Consider the following 18,911-nt stretch of genomic DNA (forward strand, 5'->3'; position numbering starts at 1 on the left):
TGCTTCAGTGGAACAGGAGATATTTCAGGCCTGAGCTCATCGCGTATCAGAACCTGTCCGTCTTCACAAAGTGGTTTCACGAGTTTAGTAAACACCTGTCCAGAGACTCCAGAAAGGGGTGGGGGGGGCCCGAAACTGCTTCCTGTCATGTGTAAGTGTCAAGAAAATAGCTTCCTGTAAGCCAGAGGGTTACACACCTGCTGGAAATAGCACAAAGAGTGCCCATGTTCCCTTATCAGTGTGTGCCGACTGTGCAGATTGACCATATGTTATTTCATATAACTGAAGAGATGGAATTAAGGCCCGTTGCTAAGAACACAAGTTTAAACTGTGTGCAGCCGCGTGACGGCTACATAAACAACAGCGTACACACACATTCCTCACTGTCCTCAAAGAAGTCCTTGTCCTGACAGAACCGATCAATCAGCTGAGATCAATACACATACAGTGTGTGCATCTTAAGAACGGCACATGCACTTGTCTTTGTTGCCAGGCAACAACGTGGGAGTTGTGCTTCAGTGAGTGCGTGAGTGTTGTTTTTGGACAGAGACCAGTTGTGTCACACAGATGTGGTATTGTTGCTTCACTGGCTCCGCACACTTCCACTGACTCTGAGTCAGTTATTCATGTTGGTGGTGAACTGGGTTGATTGTCTGATGCACAGAAGGGACTGACACACAACCAGTGATACAGACCAGCCCGTCCATTAAGGCACAAGTGAAGTGTTCATCATCACTCCGTCCATCCACTTCGTTAAAAAAACAAACAATCACGCCTTCAGTTATTATTAAAATGTGTCCAGAAGAGCTAATGGGTGGACTTGCGGTTGCCTGGACTGCCGTTTCCAAGGTCAAAATCAGAAGGTCGACTGGAAGAGAAGTCCTTAAAAGCACCGAGCGGCTTCCACTGTGGAGTGGACCTCGAGATGTTCGTCAAGACCAGCATCCAACCCGGTAAACCATCAGGAACATTTGGCCAACCATAATTGTTAAATCAAGGGTTATAAGTTATCATCGAACCCACTGCTACCCTGTAAATCACTGTTCCATTTCCCTGGGCCTTCTTATTTTAAACGCTCCTGAAGAGGATTCATCATTTTGCTTTGAAAAGAACAGCTTGTCTTGTGCGCTGAGGTACAAGTTCACTTAAAGTCGCCCACAAAACACCTGGTGTTTGCAGCCACGGCGGTTGTTTTATGCCGCCTTCTTGAATCTTGGCCAGGTCTTTCGTAAAAAGAAGTCAGAAAATGTCCAAATAGATACAAAAGATTGCTTTGAAGTGATAAACTCTTTCACTTTGAAACCAAACTTGGTGGATATTGTGCCGAGGAACACAATTTTAAAAAACACACAAACACCTTGTGACTAACCCCAACCACTACTTGACTAATCCTAACTAACCTTTAACCAAGTCTTCCCTCGAAAATGTAAATATTTACGTTATGAGGACGTGTATTTTGTCCCCAAAAGGAAGGCGAGTCCCAACAATTTGACTGTATAAACACATTTATATTCCCACCACAAGTATTACACACACACACACCTGCTGAGCAGTAAGGTGACACTGAAGCTTTCACACTTACTTGGCGGTGGGGCGCGTCGACGTGTCCTGGAGGTCTCCAGGGTCAAACAGTTGGGTGCCTTTCAGTCCCAACTCCTCACAGCCGCACAGAAACACACTGAGGTTGTCCTGCACGACACACACACACACACACACACACACACACACAGAGAGAGAGAGAGGGAGGGAGGGAGAGAGAGAGAGAGACTTTCATCAGGATAAACACACTGCAGTGACAGACGGCAACGCAAGGTCAGGTCAATTAACTGCACAAGGTTTTAACACACACACACACACACACACACACACACACACACGCACACACGACAGCAAAGCAAGAACAATACTCTATTCTCTCTGAGAATAATAACTTCCCTAAAATAACTAAACTCTAACCTTCAGTCTTAACCCTCAAACAGACCTATGAACAAGCGTTCTCAATAGTCCCAACATGTCCTCATACTTAGGGTGCAAAACTCAAACAAGTCCACACGGAAACAAATATTGTCCAGAGATGTATAGTATAAAAGTTTAAGAGCTGACAGGAGTCCTTCATCTCTTCGGCCTGCATGAAAAAAAAAAAAAAATAAATCTGAATACCTGCTCGACAGAAACGTGACACCGCCAGGTTTCGTGGACGTCTCTTTCTCTTTCTCTCTCTCTCTCTCTCAGATTACTCCAACTTTCACGCTTCACTTTCTTTCGCTTCCTTCAAAGTGGCTTCCGTTGTTTACTTTTTTTTTTTTTTGCCGAATATCCTGCCTCCCTTCAACCTGCTTCCCTCGGCCGTTCCGTCTCTCTCTTCTTCCCTAACTTTCACTCTTCTCCTCATCCCACTCAAGTCATCCTCCGTCTCTCCTCTCGGACAAAACTCTTTTGTTGGATGCAACCCGAGCTGAGCTCTCCTCTCCCGTTCCCAGGTTCTCTCTCTCTTTGTTTCTATGCCTCTCTATCCTTCAGTGCGACAGCCAAAGCCCTTCCTTCTCTCTCTCTCTCTATGGGTGTCACCATTTCCTCTCCACCCTGATTATCCCAAGCACTTTCTCTCACACACTCAAACACAACATACATTTACAATATGCACACATTTAGACAAAATTATGTTTTTAATATAGATCCTTTCATGTGCTCAGACAACTCCAGAGACTCGTGTACATGTGCACACCAGCTGGTGCAAGAATACATGCGTGGCGACGAACATGTGAACAAACATACTTGAAAACACTTGTTCTCACGATCCGTTCCTAATCGGAGCAAAACACCAACTCCAACCCCTGCAGCTTCCTGTGTTGTTGGGACAGCGCCATCTCTGCTCTCCAGCTGAGGCATCCCCACCCACCGACACACCGACACACCGACACACCGACACACCGACACACACACACACACACACACACACACACACACACACACACACACACACACACACACACACACACACACACACACACACACACACACACACACACACACACACACACACACACACACACACACACACACACACACACACACACACACACACACACACACACACACACACACACACACACACACACACACGGCTCTTTGAGCAAGGACACTGCAATCTCTCTTTTTGACATGTTTTACTCCAGGGAGGACACACCTACTGTGAGTCTCACACTGCTCATCAATGAATTTCAATGGGGGCTCAATGTATGAATATGTTCTAGATATTAGAAATGAATCATCACTTGTGGAACAATAAGGGACTGTCTGAAAAAACTTTTTAAGACCCAAATAATCCCACTGGAAGAGATTCTGAAGTAAAAGTTAAACTGGGATAATTAGTTTTTTAGTGTTTACCCATTTTGCTCATGAACTACTTGATGTTGACTAATTTCAAGATGATGGAGACCTACGTTTGATTTGAATTGTCCGGATTATGTACACATGCCGTCTGCACCTCACCCGGCCGCCTTGGCACGCGGTCTTGGCCGATCTTGATCCGAGATCTGATCTCGACAGTTTATGAGTTTATGGGTCCCGTCATGGAGAGAACAAACCCTCCCTTTTGCTCTACAAAACCAAGACACGTACATGTGTATTTAGCAAAAGAAAACAAAGCAAACACAAGACGTTTGATAAAATTCTGCGCAATCTTTAAGTCTTTGTCACTGCAAAGACATATTTTCTCTCAGAGACTGGCCGGCTATTTGATAAGGAACCACCAAAAGGAAACCATATTTCCAAGATAATTCATAAAAAAATAAATTAAAAAAAAGGGAGCGTTTGTTTAGTCTAGTTCAGCCGGGGCTAGATGGGGATCTGGTGGCGTTGACAACGACAATCGCAGAGAGCGACTCAAAACTTTTCAACAATGTCGTCTCACAGTTTTGTTTGTTTTTTTTCTGCTGTTTTTTTTTTTTAAACCAGCTGGTATTTCACACGGTCCGGACTTGAAATAACAAAACACGGCGATAAACAAGCCGACACGCAATTAAAAAACAGGCAAATTTAGGAGCGACTGGCGTGACGACAAAAATGTAGTGGGTGTCGGCGTGTGCGTGCGTGTGTGTGTGTGTCTTAAGAAGCGAGCGAGACGTTTACAAGTCACAGGAAACTAGGTGTCTCAATGTCTTGATATTGACCCAAAAGCCACAAAAAATCTGGACAGTTATTGGTGGTATTAACAATCTTTTAATTTGCACTAGATAAAAGTACGTCAATATAAAAGTAGCATACAGGCTGTGTGTGTGTGTTTACACTTGACCTGCATGTGTAAGAGGGTGTGTGAGAAGAATTTTTTTTTTTTTTTAAAAAAAGGCGTTCTTTGAACACAACCCTCATTGTAATCAATATCCCGACAGCCACGATTAGACCACCAAGGTTCTTCTCAGGGAAGAGGATCGGCGCTCACGCCCTGGTTTTTGGACCTCGACAGGATCCAGAAGGAAGCCTCTCACAGGATGAGGAAACCAGCCACTTGAGTGTCAGTAAAGATATAAAGATATGCTCGCGAGGACAAAACCCACAAATAAGTCCTAAAATAGATTCAGCCAAAGTCATCTGGACGACTTTTTTTTCTTCTCACACACCCTCTTGTGTTTTATACTTGTTACATTGTTACATTGTATCATAGCATTGATTGGTTGTCCCTAGCAAAAGAAATGTCACCAGCCGCCACTGGTCCTCAATCATAGTACACGTGCTGCATGTGTTGATTCACCGACACATACTGACATTACACACACACACACACACACACACACAAATAATATTTCTGTTAATATGCATTTCTGTGCATTCTCACTGGTTTATTTTACAAATGTATATTTAGCTGGCTAAAGTAAACACTTTCCATTATTTCATCATACGGTCATTTTCAAGTAAAACACTTCATTTTTTTTGGGGGGGGGGGGGAGTTTTGCATGACTGACAGAGAGTCAAGATCTTAATGCAGATATAACATAGATTTTGCATAACAGTCTGAAGTGCCTTTTGTTTACACATGTGACGTCACCGTGGCTCTAACCTGTACGTCTGGAAAAAACAAACACATTTTCAGACATGCGAATTACTACCATTCGACCTGCGGGGGCCGATCTCAGTTTACGCGGCGTAAAAAAAACAAAAAAAACAGGAGCATACCGGGCGCCCCGGAGACAGCTGGGAACAACCGACCTGTTGAGACGAACACCGAGCGGCGCAGGGCCGAGCTGCCAAGGCGCTGAGGTAGCTGCTCTAATTACTAAACAGCCCAAAACCTCCTCAGAGACTCATTTTCCCATTAGCCCCCCAAACAGGAAGAGGAAGGGGGACTCGCCTGTGTTTTATTACGATGGGCCAGATAAGAGCCGAGCCCTTGTTTATGCGTTTCTCACCTCTTTAATCACAGCCGAGAGGAAGAAGAAAAAATAAATAAATCACCGCAAAGCCACAGGAAGCAGCCGAGAAAACCAGAATTATGAAACTTACTAATTAGAGGGGTCATATTGTTTAGACTGGAGTTAAAAACCAGCAGTTTTTTTTTTTATTGTCCCGTAAACATGTTGTCTTCAGCAGATGTTTCAGTAATGGTCGTGTAATGTTTTTCGTCTTTTAGGCCTCTAACGAGCAAACAGTTTGTCAAAGAAAGCCTTAAAAAACACATTTTAACATTTGTTTTCTGCAGCTTTGGTTTATCTTTTGAAAAATCAAGATTTGACAATCAAAGCCTCAACTTGTGAACGTTAATGGTTTTCACAGCATATTGCAGCTTTGTAGATAAAATGGCACTTTAAACCTGATGGATATGCGAAATATGAAAAACACGTCCGTCAACCAGCGTGTATTAACTGATTTAGAGTCCATGAGGCTACAAATATTAAGAACAAATGGATCAAAGTGAAGAATGCAGGATGGCAGAAACCTAATTTAAAAAAAAAAAAAACAACATTATGAGATGGAGAGAACAGAAGCTCTCGGGTTTCACGGCTCCGACAGGATAATCGATTGTTATTCTAGCAGCGATCGTACGGGGGATTTAAAAAAGGCCTGTAGAGAATGTGGCTGTGTAATTATTAGATCAGAGAGACGGCTCATTGGCAGCAATTAGTGACGACGCCATGGAGATAAGAAAACCATTCAAGTCCCAACACAAACGTTATGGTCTGTTTTGTCCCACTGTGATCCAAATAATACTCAGCTCCATTGACACCATCATGTTTTAACCTGCTATGTCTCTCATTATCGACGTCGTTAAGGAAATAAAACAACCTGTCAGCAGTTTAATGTCTTTAATTACACTAATGTGGCCTGTTGTTGATGATAAAAGATAAGAAGAAATAACTCATCGAGATGAATACAAAGTTATTCTTGATCATTCCTTTCTGTACTGTAACCCGGTGTGTACTAAACAAGATCATCAACAACATACCCAAAAAGACGTTTTTTTTAACAATAACAGTCTTTGACGCAGCAGTTAGGAATGCAATTAAGAGCAAGTCAGGCAGGAAAGAGGGAGACGGAAGTGCGTCTAGCGCGACTTCCAATGCGATCGACTTTCAGTGGCGCTCTGTTTACGTCCCGGACCTGGTCCTGAAAGGTCACTTCATCCAGGATCAAGGTCTCAGGATGTCATGAAAGGGCTCCACTGTACTGCGCCGTGCTCCACTGTGAGATGCATCGGTGTTCAGGTCGACTCTCTTTTTCAAAAGCAGGAGGCAGAGTTAAGATTCTTTAATGAAAACGGTACATTATTCAGTTCAGGTTTTAAGCATTTTTGGAAGAAATTTCTTGCAAGTATGTCTTGATGCTTTTAGGGAATCAAGCGACATTTGTTTAAATCATAGTATGTAATGTTTTGATATGAGATATATATATATATATATATATATATATATATATATATATATATATATATATATATATATATTTGTCTGTGTGACACACGGCGGCTGAAACTGAGAACTTTCCGCTGCAGGTGCCTGTAATCAAACCCAGATTACACACCTGGTATGCATGTCAAGCGATTGTCGTCAGTGGATGTCTGTTTATTCAGTGCAGATTGTGTGGATATTTATAACCAAGACTGAAATTAAATCTGACAAGCGGACAGAAATTCACGCTCAAAACATAAATAAACCAAACAGACACCTACAATGAAGTTATATGGTGACTTCATACGAGGCGCCTGGAGTGTGACAGGGCTACTAACCTCCAGGTCACCTTTCTGCTTTGGAAATCTGCAGTAGAGCCCCCGTGCCCCCAACCTTCTGTACTTTATTCAAGTTTTACAGAGAGTTTTTTTTTAACATTAGACAAAATAAACCCCCAAAATAAATAAAAGAATAAGGAGAAAGAGATGCTGTGACAAAGAGATAGAAAAAGGATCCTTAAGTTCAGGTGGAAACGCTCTCGGGTCGCGTGAAGGTAGTAGAGGACTCACCTGGCCAGCTATGGGTGTTGGAAGCCTGTTGATTTTCTTCACCAGGCCGGGTTTAATAGAGCTCAGCAACCTAACACAAGACACACGGGGAAGAAGGACACAACAAGCTGAATTACTATTAAATTATTTTTTTTAAAAACGCTGAGTCACACCTTTAAAATTGGTAAAATTGGCTTTCACGACAAGTTGTGTTGAATATTTCCAATGGTGCACCGCAGTGTGCGTTAAAACCTGCAGGCAGAAGAGTGAAAGAGTGTGTGAATTGGTGTGTGTGTGTGTGTGTGTGGGACCAGAAAGGGAGGGTCCCACAGTGGCGTCCGGTAGGTTTCTAACGACACAGATCCTAAATCAGGGTGGACACTCGCTGCTTCTTCTCCCCTCTCGACCCACTGGGAGCTGTTAAATAGTTTCAGTGCACTTCATATCGCAGCGAACGTCCAGGTGAAGAGGTCTGACCTTCTGCTGTCATCTCAACACACACACACACACAAGTTACAGTACATTCCTGCAACCTCGGACCGCTTGTCAGTCACCAACAAGGCCCCGGTTTTAGAGTTCCCCGGTCTCTTCGTGTCCAGTTCCATCTTTTGTGCGCGTTTTCATCGGCGGAAGCGCTGTAATGACTCCGTAGAAGGAAAGCTCGCCCTTTGGGGGATGCTCTTACGGTATTAGATATCAGCGGCCCTGTGATGTCGCCGATGGCATTCCAGCAGGTATTTTGGCTTCCTTAGTGAACTCTCTCTCTTTCCCTCATCCTGCCTCCTCTACTTTGGCTTCAGTTGGGCGACTTCCTGCTGCACCGAAACTATCCCAGAATAACTTTCGACAACCCCAAGAGAAGGCTGTTCTCAGTGCTACGTACAATACGTGTAGGTGGGGGAGAGTGGGCGGCGGTGAACAGCGAAGACAATATTTCCACTCTTGAAAGACTGCCTGGAATTAGAATTATGAGAGTCTGCTTTGTTTTATTGTGTATTTTCTCCCCAAATTACAGGGAGAAAAAAATAAATAAAGAGATCATCTCTCCCCAGGTGGATTGATAACAATTACTGTGTTTTCAAAAATGTTTTGGACATTTGGAAATAATTAAAACCACCACAGTTCACAGTTCAAAGTTGTTACAGCATCAAGGAAATGCCAAGAGAGAGGAGAGAGAGAGAGAGAGAGAGAGAGAGAGAGAGAGACACTTCCAGGACTTTAAAACACAGACACAATCAAAACAAACACATTTCCTGATGCCTCGTGTAAAAAGAAAAAGAGGTTGTGGAAGTAGTGAGATTCAAAACAAGCCGAAACACAGGAAGTCCAACTGGTCCTTGGATACCGTTTACATGCATTAGTTGACTTAAGTTATAACAAAAAAAGGGGGATGTAGGGCGATGATTAAATTGGTGAAGCTGGAACTAAAATCGCTTGATAAATGACTTCAATTATTAATTAGTTATCAGAATAGGTGCCAATTAATGTTCTGACCGCTAGTCAGTGATTGTAACTGACCTTTCATATCTAATGCATCTGCCCGATGTAGATTTTGTTAATATTATCTCCTAATTGTGTGAATCACACGTTGAGAGAGAACAATATTATGGCCTGCAGTCACCTCTCGGTGAAATTCCAAAACCAGTGGGGACACTTTTAAATTGGACACGATGTCCGTGTTCACAATTGAGACGGCGTAAACACCGGGGTTGTGCGACTGAACTCGGTAAGGCAGGAATGTGAAAGAAGCGTCCGTGTGTGTGTGTGTGTGTGTGCGCGTGTGTTTTCAGTCTCATTGTAGCACCTTCGCCCTAATTACGAGCGTTCGGACGAAGAGTTCACGGTGTCGCGGCGGAGGACGATTTGACGTGACGGCAGTTCTCTCTGATCACTGGACCACGGCGGTGTAACAAGTCAGAAAAGATTGGACAGTGTGGTTTTTATCCTTTTTTATTATTATTTTATTGTATATTTGTAAAGAATGTCTTCAAACAAATTTCCTCCCTGGGGATGAATAAAGTAAAATCTAATCCAACTCCTTTTTAAAAGATGAGGAAAGAAGAGCACCACATTTTATAAAGTTGAAAACCTATAAATAACATTTTTTTTTTAAACATTTAAATGCAAGAAGAAAACTTGCGAGTGCTCTCTTGATATCAGGGCCTCAAACAAAACAAGTCAGATTAAAAAGAAATAACCTATAATTCACAGCCACTGGCAAGACAAGCGGTTCGGACGCATCATTTTCTTAAGAGAAGAGAATAAAACCAACAAAAGATAAAAAGCCGAGCTTGTGGACAATTTAATGACTAAAGACAGTTGGAGAAAAATAGAAAAATGTCGTCGGGACTCACTCGCACAGCAGTATCCCGTTCTCCAAACCTCCTTTGAAGTCTTTGTCACCGAAGCATCTCCCTGTGACGGCCTACGGGAGGAGAAAATAAAAAAGGGGAGCGACTTAGCAAAATATAACGACAACATGGCTCAAGTAGAAAATAAGCATGACAAAAATAAACCAAAAGTCAGTATCTGAATCCAAAGTCCAGACGCACAAGCGCCACTTGGAAACGGGGAAACGGGCCCAACAACCTTTACAAACAAGCCCCCTTTTTTTTTTCACGTCTTTCCTTCACGGTAAATCCTCAGGACGGTACGGAGCGAGGCGCACAAAGAGCCGCCGGCCGTATATCAAGTCCTTCTGTAGTTAGCAGCGCCAAACACTAACAAGCTTGACATAAGCCGCAATCATCCCCACCAAATGGCTCTGGCGGCCTAATGTGTTGTGACAAGAGGATTTATCGGGTAATAGTTACTGAGACCCTCTGGAGGAGGAGGAGAAGCCGCCCGGTTGCATCTATTTACACGACTGCAGTGTGCAGGATCTTTTTTTTTTTTGGACAAACATTACAACGCATCGTTAAAATGCTTCTTATAAGTGAACAAAAAAAAAAAACGCCGGGTCGGCAAACCTTGTTCATGTTCCAGAATATGTAAACGGTTCAGTCGCGGCAAAGTTTATCAAACATACTGAATACAACTTCATATTTTCTGCTCCCCGGGGGCCCCAAACATCTTAAGTTTCGACCTTTTCACGCTTGTTTTTTTTACGCGAGTGAACGCAACGTGAAAAACGCACAAACATCTCGAGTGCAAAAACAAAATACATAATTGTGTCTCCCACTCCAGAATATCTGCCGCTACGGGACATTTAGCATTAGCCTACTTAACATCCATTTATTCTCACAAACACTGGCGGGGATTTGCCCATAAAATCCCCCGTCCGTCCGGCCGGCCCTTTGTGCTGCCGGTTTGAAAGCCAAAACAATTAAAAGATTCAATTTCCCGAGAGTTTCTTTTACACTTATTTGCACAGCTGTGGAAGAAAAGTGTGGAGGAAAGTCTGGGCTGGTTTCTGTGCGCTGCTCGGCTGGTCTGGGGATCCTGGATCTGTTACAAAAGAAATGGACTGCCGCGTGTCGGCGAGTTGGCTGACGGTGGGTCTCACTTCTGCTGCTGGAGGGGTAAGAAAAGTGGCACGCATTTCTCACCCTGGCTATTGGCATCTAGCTATCCACTGGCACTATTCCCTAGTGTGCAAGCACTTGCGAACATTGCGTTGTGCGCCTGGTGTTGACAGCACTAAAGTGACGGGTGAGGCCGCACAGTGCAAACATATGGCTCCATGGTTATGAACCAGGAAGACACAATAGCATTTTGTTGAATTAAACATAAGACTGCTAAAAGTAAAGCCTACCAGCACCTCCAAAGCTCACAAATTAACTAATGTTATATCTGGTTTGTTTAATCTGTTGGGGGTGGGAAGGACTAATTGTGATAATGACAACTTGTGGTTAAAAAAAAAAATTAAAAAAAAAAAGGGGGCTGTGATGGAGCCCAGCTAGCTGTTTACCACAGTTTAAGTCCTCACGTTAAGCTAAGCTTCATATGTACCAAACAGAGAGATGCATACATTTTCTCAGACTCTTTAGAACATGTAGTAAGAGCTGCCGGAATCAAAAGGAAGTTTAATGGGCTACTTAACACACTACTCCTCTCTTACCTCTTCTGCCTTTCCGGCTGGGCTTTCGGGCTAAAGTTACTTGGGCCAGAAAAAAAAAAAAAAATTCTTTGGCTCTGCCCCCACTGAACTTCTCTCTTTCTACAGATCTGCCACTGGAAAAATGTTTGGGAAATATTTAAAAGTTCAATCTTTTTGTGTGCGGCTGCGCGACGAGACTATAAACGGATGGTGGATAACATTGTGTAGTCTTATACACGAGTAGATGACATCCTCAGGTGTAAATGTATAGAAATCACAGAGTTGGAATGTTACAGTGTAGCTTTTCCATAGGAGAGTAGGATGTTACGGTCTGATCGGTGGTCTACATCATTTTATATCTGCAGCCCAGTAGATGGCCTGGATTTAGGAGCTCCTCAATGAACGCGTCCCATAAATGTTAGTCTCACTCTGCTTGCTAAAGAAGGCTAACCTGCTTTGACATGCAGCGTTCACAGTCCTTTACCATTCAGTAAATACGGTCAGCTTTTGGTTTCTTGCTTTAAGAAGAAGAAAGAAAACATGCAGGTTGAATCTGTGTGTTTTTTTCTTTTTTTGAGAACAGTGTCCAATAACTAGGTCAGCTCTTCACTAACCATGTCAGTGAGTACGAGTGCACGGGGAGAGATTACAGTGTCGCACCACCTTCACATGGGGAGAGATTACAGTGTCACCACCTCAACAAAGATTTGACGACAAATTTGAGGAACAGAGTTCAGGCGAAGAGTTCAGGGCACACCGGGAGGACTTTCCATTATTAATGTGAAAAAAACAACAACAGGTGGCATTGTAAAAATTCCCAACTCGGAAACACAGAAAACGGCTCACACTCGTGATTTAATAACAGAAAGAAATGACGAGACTCAAATCTGTGTCTGCATTTGAAACATTTCCTTTTTCCAGATTCAATAAATCCCCCCCCCAAAAAATAAACTTAATGGGACTCTGGTGGGACCCCAAAACCTCCAGGTGGAAACCGGCGTCTTAAAACATATTACGTTTTTCTCTCATTATATTGCTGCTGAGGACCGTGATTCATGAACATCTGCTGCTCCCATAAGTGTCACCCGGAGCTGGAGCGCCCGTGAAACTCCCGACTGACCGGAGGGAACACTTGGTTTGAGACAACACACAAATACAGGTCTTTCTCTTGGCAAATGCTGTGCGGAAGACACACACACACACACACACACACACACACACACACATACACACAGGATAGACACACACAGGAAGCTCCGGCTACAGAACCACTGCTGTAAAAAAGCTGAGGTGGCACATTCAGTTGTGTTGTACACCACTATACTACTAGTTTCTGATCTCAAAAACAAATATATACAGATAGAAACATTAGGATACAAACTGTTTGACATGACAAATGAGATGCTTTTAGTGGAATTCAAACAGAAGACAACGTAAACAAACTCGTGCTGTAGCCGACATGTCACGACACACATTTACATTCTGTTTAACGTGCTGCAGCTGAACAGCGTATTAGCTATCCAACGCTACAAGCTGATGTTTTTGATCTATAAGATCAAATGTACTTACACAGAACAAGTGATTTACAGATCGTGCTGAGACTTTAAATCAAGCCGAACAAAAGGCCCCCGCGTCCTCAAAACGCTGGAAACGTCTGGATCTGGAACAGTGTTTTCAAAAACCGGCCGCCGGGTCATACGAGGGGATTCAATTATAAAAGAGGAATGTGTCGCCTTCGTTGTTTTCAGTGGAACGTCGCCCGCATTGTTTCACACACACAATCAAACGATGCCGGTTGGCTCCCCCCCCGCCCGTCCTTTTTCACTTCCTTTTTGTTTTTCACGTCCAAACACAAAGTCATTGTCACGGAGTCACGTCCCAAAAGCAGTCGTTGCTATCGTAGTATTAAAAAAGAAGCCTTTTTCTACAGTTTGTTGGTTTAAAAATTAATGAAAGAAAATTCTTTGAATGCATTTTTAAATATGAAAACCCAGTGAAGTTTGAGCATGGAAAAACTCCCACGAGACGGAGATAAAATACCAACGTGATGACAGGAGACTCCTCCACAATTCAAAAAGACAATTTACTGCAGTGACGTCGCCAAGAAATAAACAAAAGTTTATCCAAAGCAAGAGCCGTCCTTCAAAAACAGCCGTCAAGTCCACGACTGTCAGCACTGGATCTAAACTAGCTTACTGCGATCCCTCCACCCTGGGGGCCATCCAATGAAAAGGATCTCTTGAATTGCAGCAGTAATCTCAGCTACGACCGATGATTCAAGGTCTTGCTTTACGTGACTTTCGGGGAGGGGGGATAAATCACCACTTACTCCCGAGGCCCCTGAGGAGGCGAAGTACGATCAGTGTGTTAAAGAGCTGACAAGCTGTTGGCTCGAGGGCCGGTGAACATAAACAGAGTACATGTGCTTCAGAGTCGCACGCCCGCTTTGTAGTCGTTCTACTTGACAGGATGTCGTCGGAAGCGTGTTGCGTAATCCTGACTGCATCCTAGTTCGAGTGCGCTTGTAAACAAGTCTTCCGGCCTTCGGCCAGTAAGTAATCTTGTTAATTCAACGTGGCGAGAGAGCTTAATCTGCAAATGCTTCTGATTCACAGGACAAAAAAAAACAACAACAACGTGCCAACTGTGCCATTCAGAAATACAAACGTTATGACCTGAGCAAAAAGGGCAAAAGAAAACAATCCTGCTGATGCATGATTTGATTAGTCTGGTGCGTCTTCTTAAAGCAAGAAACACAACAATGAATCCCCACTCAATGTGATCAGTATTGCAGAACATAAACCAACCGTTTCATGATAAAGAAGATAAAGAAAAACGTAGTCATCTTATCATCATGAAAACAGATTTAAAATCGTGCTTTTTTTGGCTTCAGGAGACAAGCACCAGTATTGAAATTGTTAACTGAATTTTTATATGAGGGGTGTGGGGCGCCCTCTGGCCGGAGGTCCCCTTAACTCATGGAGTTTCAACAAGTTCAGCCAAAAGTCAGGAGCGGTATCTGCCTGCGGTCAATCACCCGGACCTTTTTATAAGCTGCCACCACCGCAGGGGATCCCCCCCCATTGTAACGAAGGACTGCCTGCTCTGTGCTGTGTGTGTTGGCATGTTGGTGGATGGACTGCGGGGGATGGGGGGGGGGGGGGGGGGGGGGAGAGGGGGGATCTTAGATGGTACTTAAAAGAGTCTGTTTCATAGGAGTACATCATTACAATAACAGGGTGAATACTTTGAAAGCTTGAGTGCAAAGTGAAGAGCAGGGACACCTTTGCTCTTTCAGTCACGTCCATATATTTAATATATATATATTTTAAATATATATAAATATATATATATATATAAAAAAATATATATATATATTTATAATATATATTTAAAAAATATATATAATATATATTAAAAAAATATATATATATATATATATATATATTTTAAATATCTTCTAAGTGGTTATATTTCACTTGAGCATTGTCATAGTTCATACAATTGTGCATGTAGCCATTAGGAAGTTAAATAAAGTAATAGAGATAAAGGGGGATAGCTTAAAGATTAGCTACAACATATGATAAAGACAGCACATGTATTCAGGGATATGTTATAATCCATCTTGTACATGTTAGAAACCCTCCCTTTCAGAGCGTAGTCAGAGGTGCTCAAGGCTTCTGGGGCCAATGTGGGCCTGGAAAACTGAATAGCTTGCGTATCTTTTTTTCCCTCGTTGCCAGATTTGTTGCATTCATCATGCTGTTTTTCCCCCCCCCTGAGTAGACAAGAGGTTTTAAGAAGATTTGGGCCAATATTGGATCATGCGTCTCTAAATCCTGCAACGGCAGATCACTGCTAAATCCCACACAATCAGTCGCAGATCCAACAATTTACCGTGTCAGAGTGATCCGAAAGCACCGACGCCGGCAGATAGTCGAATAAATAGTGTAGCCGGAGCCAAAGGGACGATAAGACGAGCACATTTCGAGCCAAATACGAGAAAACTCTTGACTCGTGATATTTTATGAACCGACACACACACACACACACACAATGATTCATGGTCCCTCATAGCTGAATTTTTTTTTCCCCGAGATCAATTGAGTCGAGCTGGAGCCAGAGAGAATGAATGAACAAGAGAGTATTATGAAACGGGGATCCTCACGCAGGTAATGCCAGTTAATAGAGTATAATTGGATCGCCATTATACCAGCGGAAATCAGCAGTGGAGCGTGACGGTCCAATCCCAGATTCGGCTTCTGAAGGGGTTATTTATCAAGACCGGTTTGATGAAAGCAGACTCTTTACGCTCAGTCCGTTGTGATCGACGACCGCGTTTCATCGAATAAAACTTGTAACAGCGGATATCTTTAGAAAACCACCACGCAGAAAAAAAAGGGGCATAATGACCTCCGTCAGCATAAAAGTCAGCCGCAAGACCGTCGTCTAATTTTTTTTTTTAAAGAAAGCCAACGTGAGGTAAAAATGACACGTGGGGCCGAACGTTGCGCAATGTGTACCATTCACACGTGCCAACCACACGCTGCGGCAATGCATTACGTTGGTTTGTAGTCATGGAGAACAGAATAAAAAAGGAAAGACAAGACATTAAGTGTGCCGTTCAAGTCCGGTTAACACACGTTGAAGTACGTGAGGAGTGATACAGCTCGGGCTCCTTATTTCCAATTATCTAAAAAACAAAACGCACACCTTCTGCGGTTGCGTTCTCGTTTTAGCTTCAGAGAAGCACAAGTGTTCCCAGGCACATGGAGGATCCTGTGAGTCATCTGGTGTGGGAGACCTTACACAACCCCTTGATTACTCACGGAGCGCTCTCCTACTCAGCAAGACGCTCTGGTCTCATCTGATCAAAAGCAACGTTATATTTACATGTTAAAACTGGGAGTGTTGTGCGCATCACTTCATTTTTTTTAACAACACACCAAGTTGGTGCAGACAGATGGACAGTTGTGGGGATTAAACCCATGACCCTCACCTCCCATTACAGTTCCACTAAAGAACTAAACCATCCTACGAGACATGAGAAAATAGACTTATTTATAAATGACACAAGAATCCTTTGACATTTACATAAATAAATCTCTAAATAAATCTCTCTCTCTCTATATATATATATATATATATATATATATATATATATATATATATATATATATATATATATATATATATATATATATATATATATATATTCATACAGAAGTGGTCCAAAACACATTTAAATACACCTCCAATCGTCAAATAACTCCCCACCAGTCTCACTGTCATGACAAACATTTTAAATAATAATAATAATGAAAAAAATCACAAGCTTAATTAGAAAACCGTAAACTAACAGCACTCCGGGGAATCCTGATCCTGATCTGCTGCAGCAACACATTTCCCCAGAGTGGAGCCGTTGTCAACGTCACACCTTGGTCTCTGGAGGCGAGCCCTCCGTCTGTCACCTGAGGAGCTCCGACTGTATACGTCCGTCTGCTGTTTTTGTCTTCACACTGTAAATCTGGAGACCACCTGGAAGTTTGGGCCATAAATGCTCTAACGTCAAGTCGCTATTTTGCAAAGAGCAGATTTAAGAAAAGACTGTTTGTGTGCTCAAACGAAAAATTAATATATGGGACAAAATAATGATTGCAGACACAATTCTTGAAATACGGCACTACACCTGTATCCGGTACAGATGACGTGATCCCTATGGAGCATTCCCGTCTCCCGTTTTCAAATGAACATATACAACAACAAAAAACACAGATTTTCAGACCTTATTTAAAAAGGTGACAGATGCATCTCATCATCATGCAGCCTAATATGACACCGCTTTGAAGCAGTGTTTGTAATAATTATATAATCTCAAAGTTACAGTTGTTTACATACATCTATAGGGTCAAACACAAGGCCGAATATGGCACGCGACGGCTTGAAGGACATACGATAACCTTTGCCTGGTGAAAGAACCCGTGCTTTTATTTTGAAGGTCACTTTTTAATGCAGCGGAGTGCCGCCTGTTCACACTCCCTTCATTGCGCGTTCACGAAGCATTTTTTTGCGTTGCTTTACTAGCGTGAGTTTAGCCGTGTGAGTTTACTCGCCGGACTATTTGTCATCATTCGCGCTAGACGTGCCGGAAAGGAGGCGTGGCTTATCTTCATAAAAAAAACACTTCATTATCGCCATCTACCATGGAAACAAATAACCACTATTTCTGCTTTGTACATGTTGTGGAAGTCCCACAAAACGTCAGAATATCAAGTCTGGGTTCATAATATTATATATAATATTATCCGTGGCCGCACACAGCTTCTCCAGGAACTGCGTCTGGATGACGGACGCTTCCAGACGATCAACTTATCCTCCATAGTTTCTGATTCAACAACGGCATGACGTCAGTTTTTTTTTTTTTTTTTTTTTTTTAAATTGCATCCGTGCATTGACTTTGTATGCAAAAAAAAACCATCCCCAGTTCTCCCATTATGAATTCCTCCAGACTCTGGTCCATGTCAGTGGTCACACTTGTAAGGTTGAAGTGAGTGCTGCGTAATGTTTTTCAGTATTTACTTACTGATAAGGTAATCAGAAGAAAAGTTAATGCTGTATACTTATATACTACTTTTTGTTTAATTTATTTAGAGTTTGTGGATCAAAGCTGCTCCTCGAGACACTGACTTGTTTCCATAGTAACGTTGGTTGTCATAGATTCAGTGAGCTGGCCATAAATTACATCATTTGAGTCTTTTTGAAACTACTTCTCACTAGACTTTTATTTCATTGTGCATGAAAGCACTGTTGAGTATTTTTAAGGAGTCTTAAAGTTACTGAATTGTTATGCATGTTGCATTATCTCGTGTCCTTAAGATGCACTTTTTTTTTTTTTTTTTAATTAACTAGTTTTTTGTTGTGTTGGCATACTGTGATATTCTGTAACTGCACCATCTTTCTCGTCAGGATTGCAATTAATTATCTTCCTAAAAGTCTTATTTCTAGTGAGTGGTTTTAGTTTCAAACAAACATTTGGTTCAAACACAATTAAGCCAACAACTTTCCCAATTTACAGTATATATGGGCAGTAAAATGAAGCTTGTTCTCTTCAGCGAATAGCTCTCAGTCAGAGCCAAAGCATCAAGGCCTGGCAGGCATAAATAAAGGGGGGCCAAAATGATAATCACAATATATATATATATTTAGGGGAAAAGCGCATCTCTGCAAAATAAAATTGTTTAGGGAGCGCTTGATTCGACATGCCGCAGGGTTCCCAAAGACGAAGTGAGGCCTTATTGCATCTCACTCCGATGAGAGTGACACGTCGATGTTAACGCCCGCTTCAAGAGGCACGCACGTCTCTCTCAGGAAAGGGGGTGGAGCCTAACGAAACAAGCTACTGCTGATTTGCTGGTGACACATGTCATCCAAGTATGTTGTGAA

The sequence above is a fragment of the Cyclopterus lumpus genome, chromosome 10, assembly GCF_009769545.1.
Source record: "Cyclopterus lumpus isolate fCycLum1 chromosome 10, fCycLum1.pri, whole genome shotgun sequence".
NCBI classification, from domain to species: Eukaryota; Metazoa; Chordata; class Actinopteri; order Perciformes; family Cyclopteridae; genus Cyclopterus; species Cyclopterus lumpus.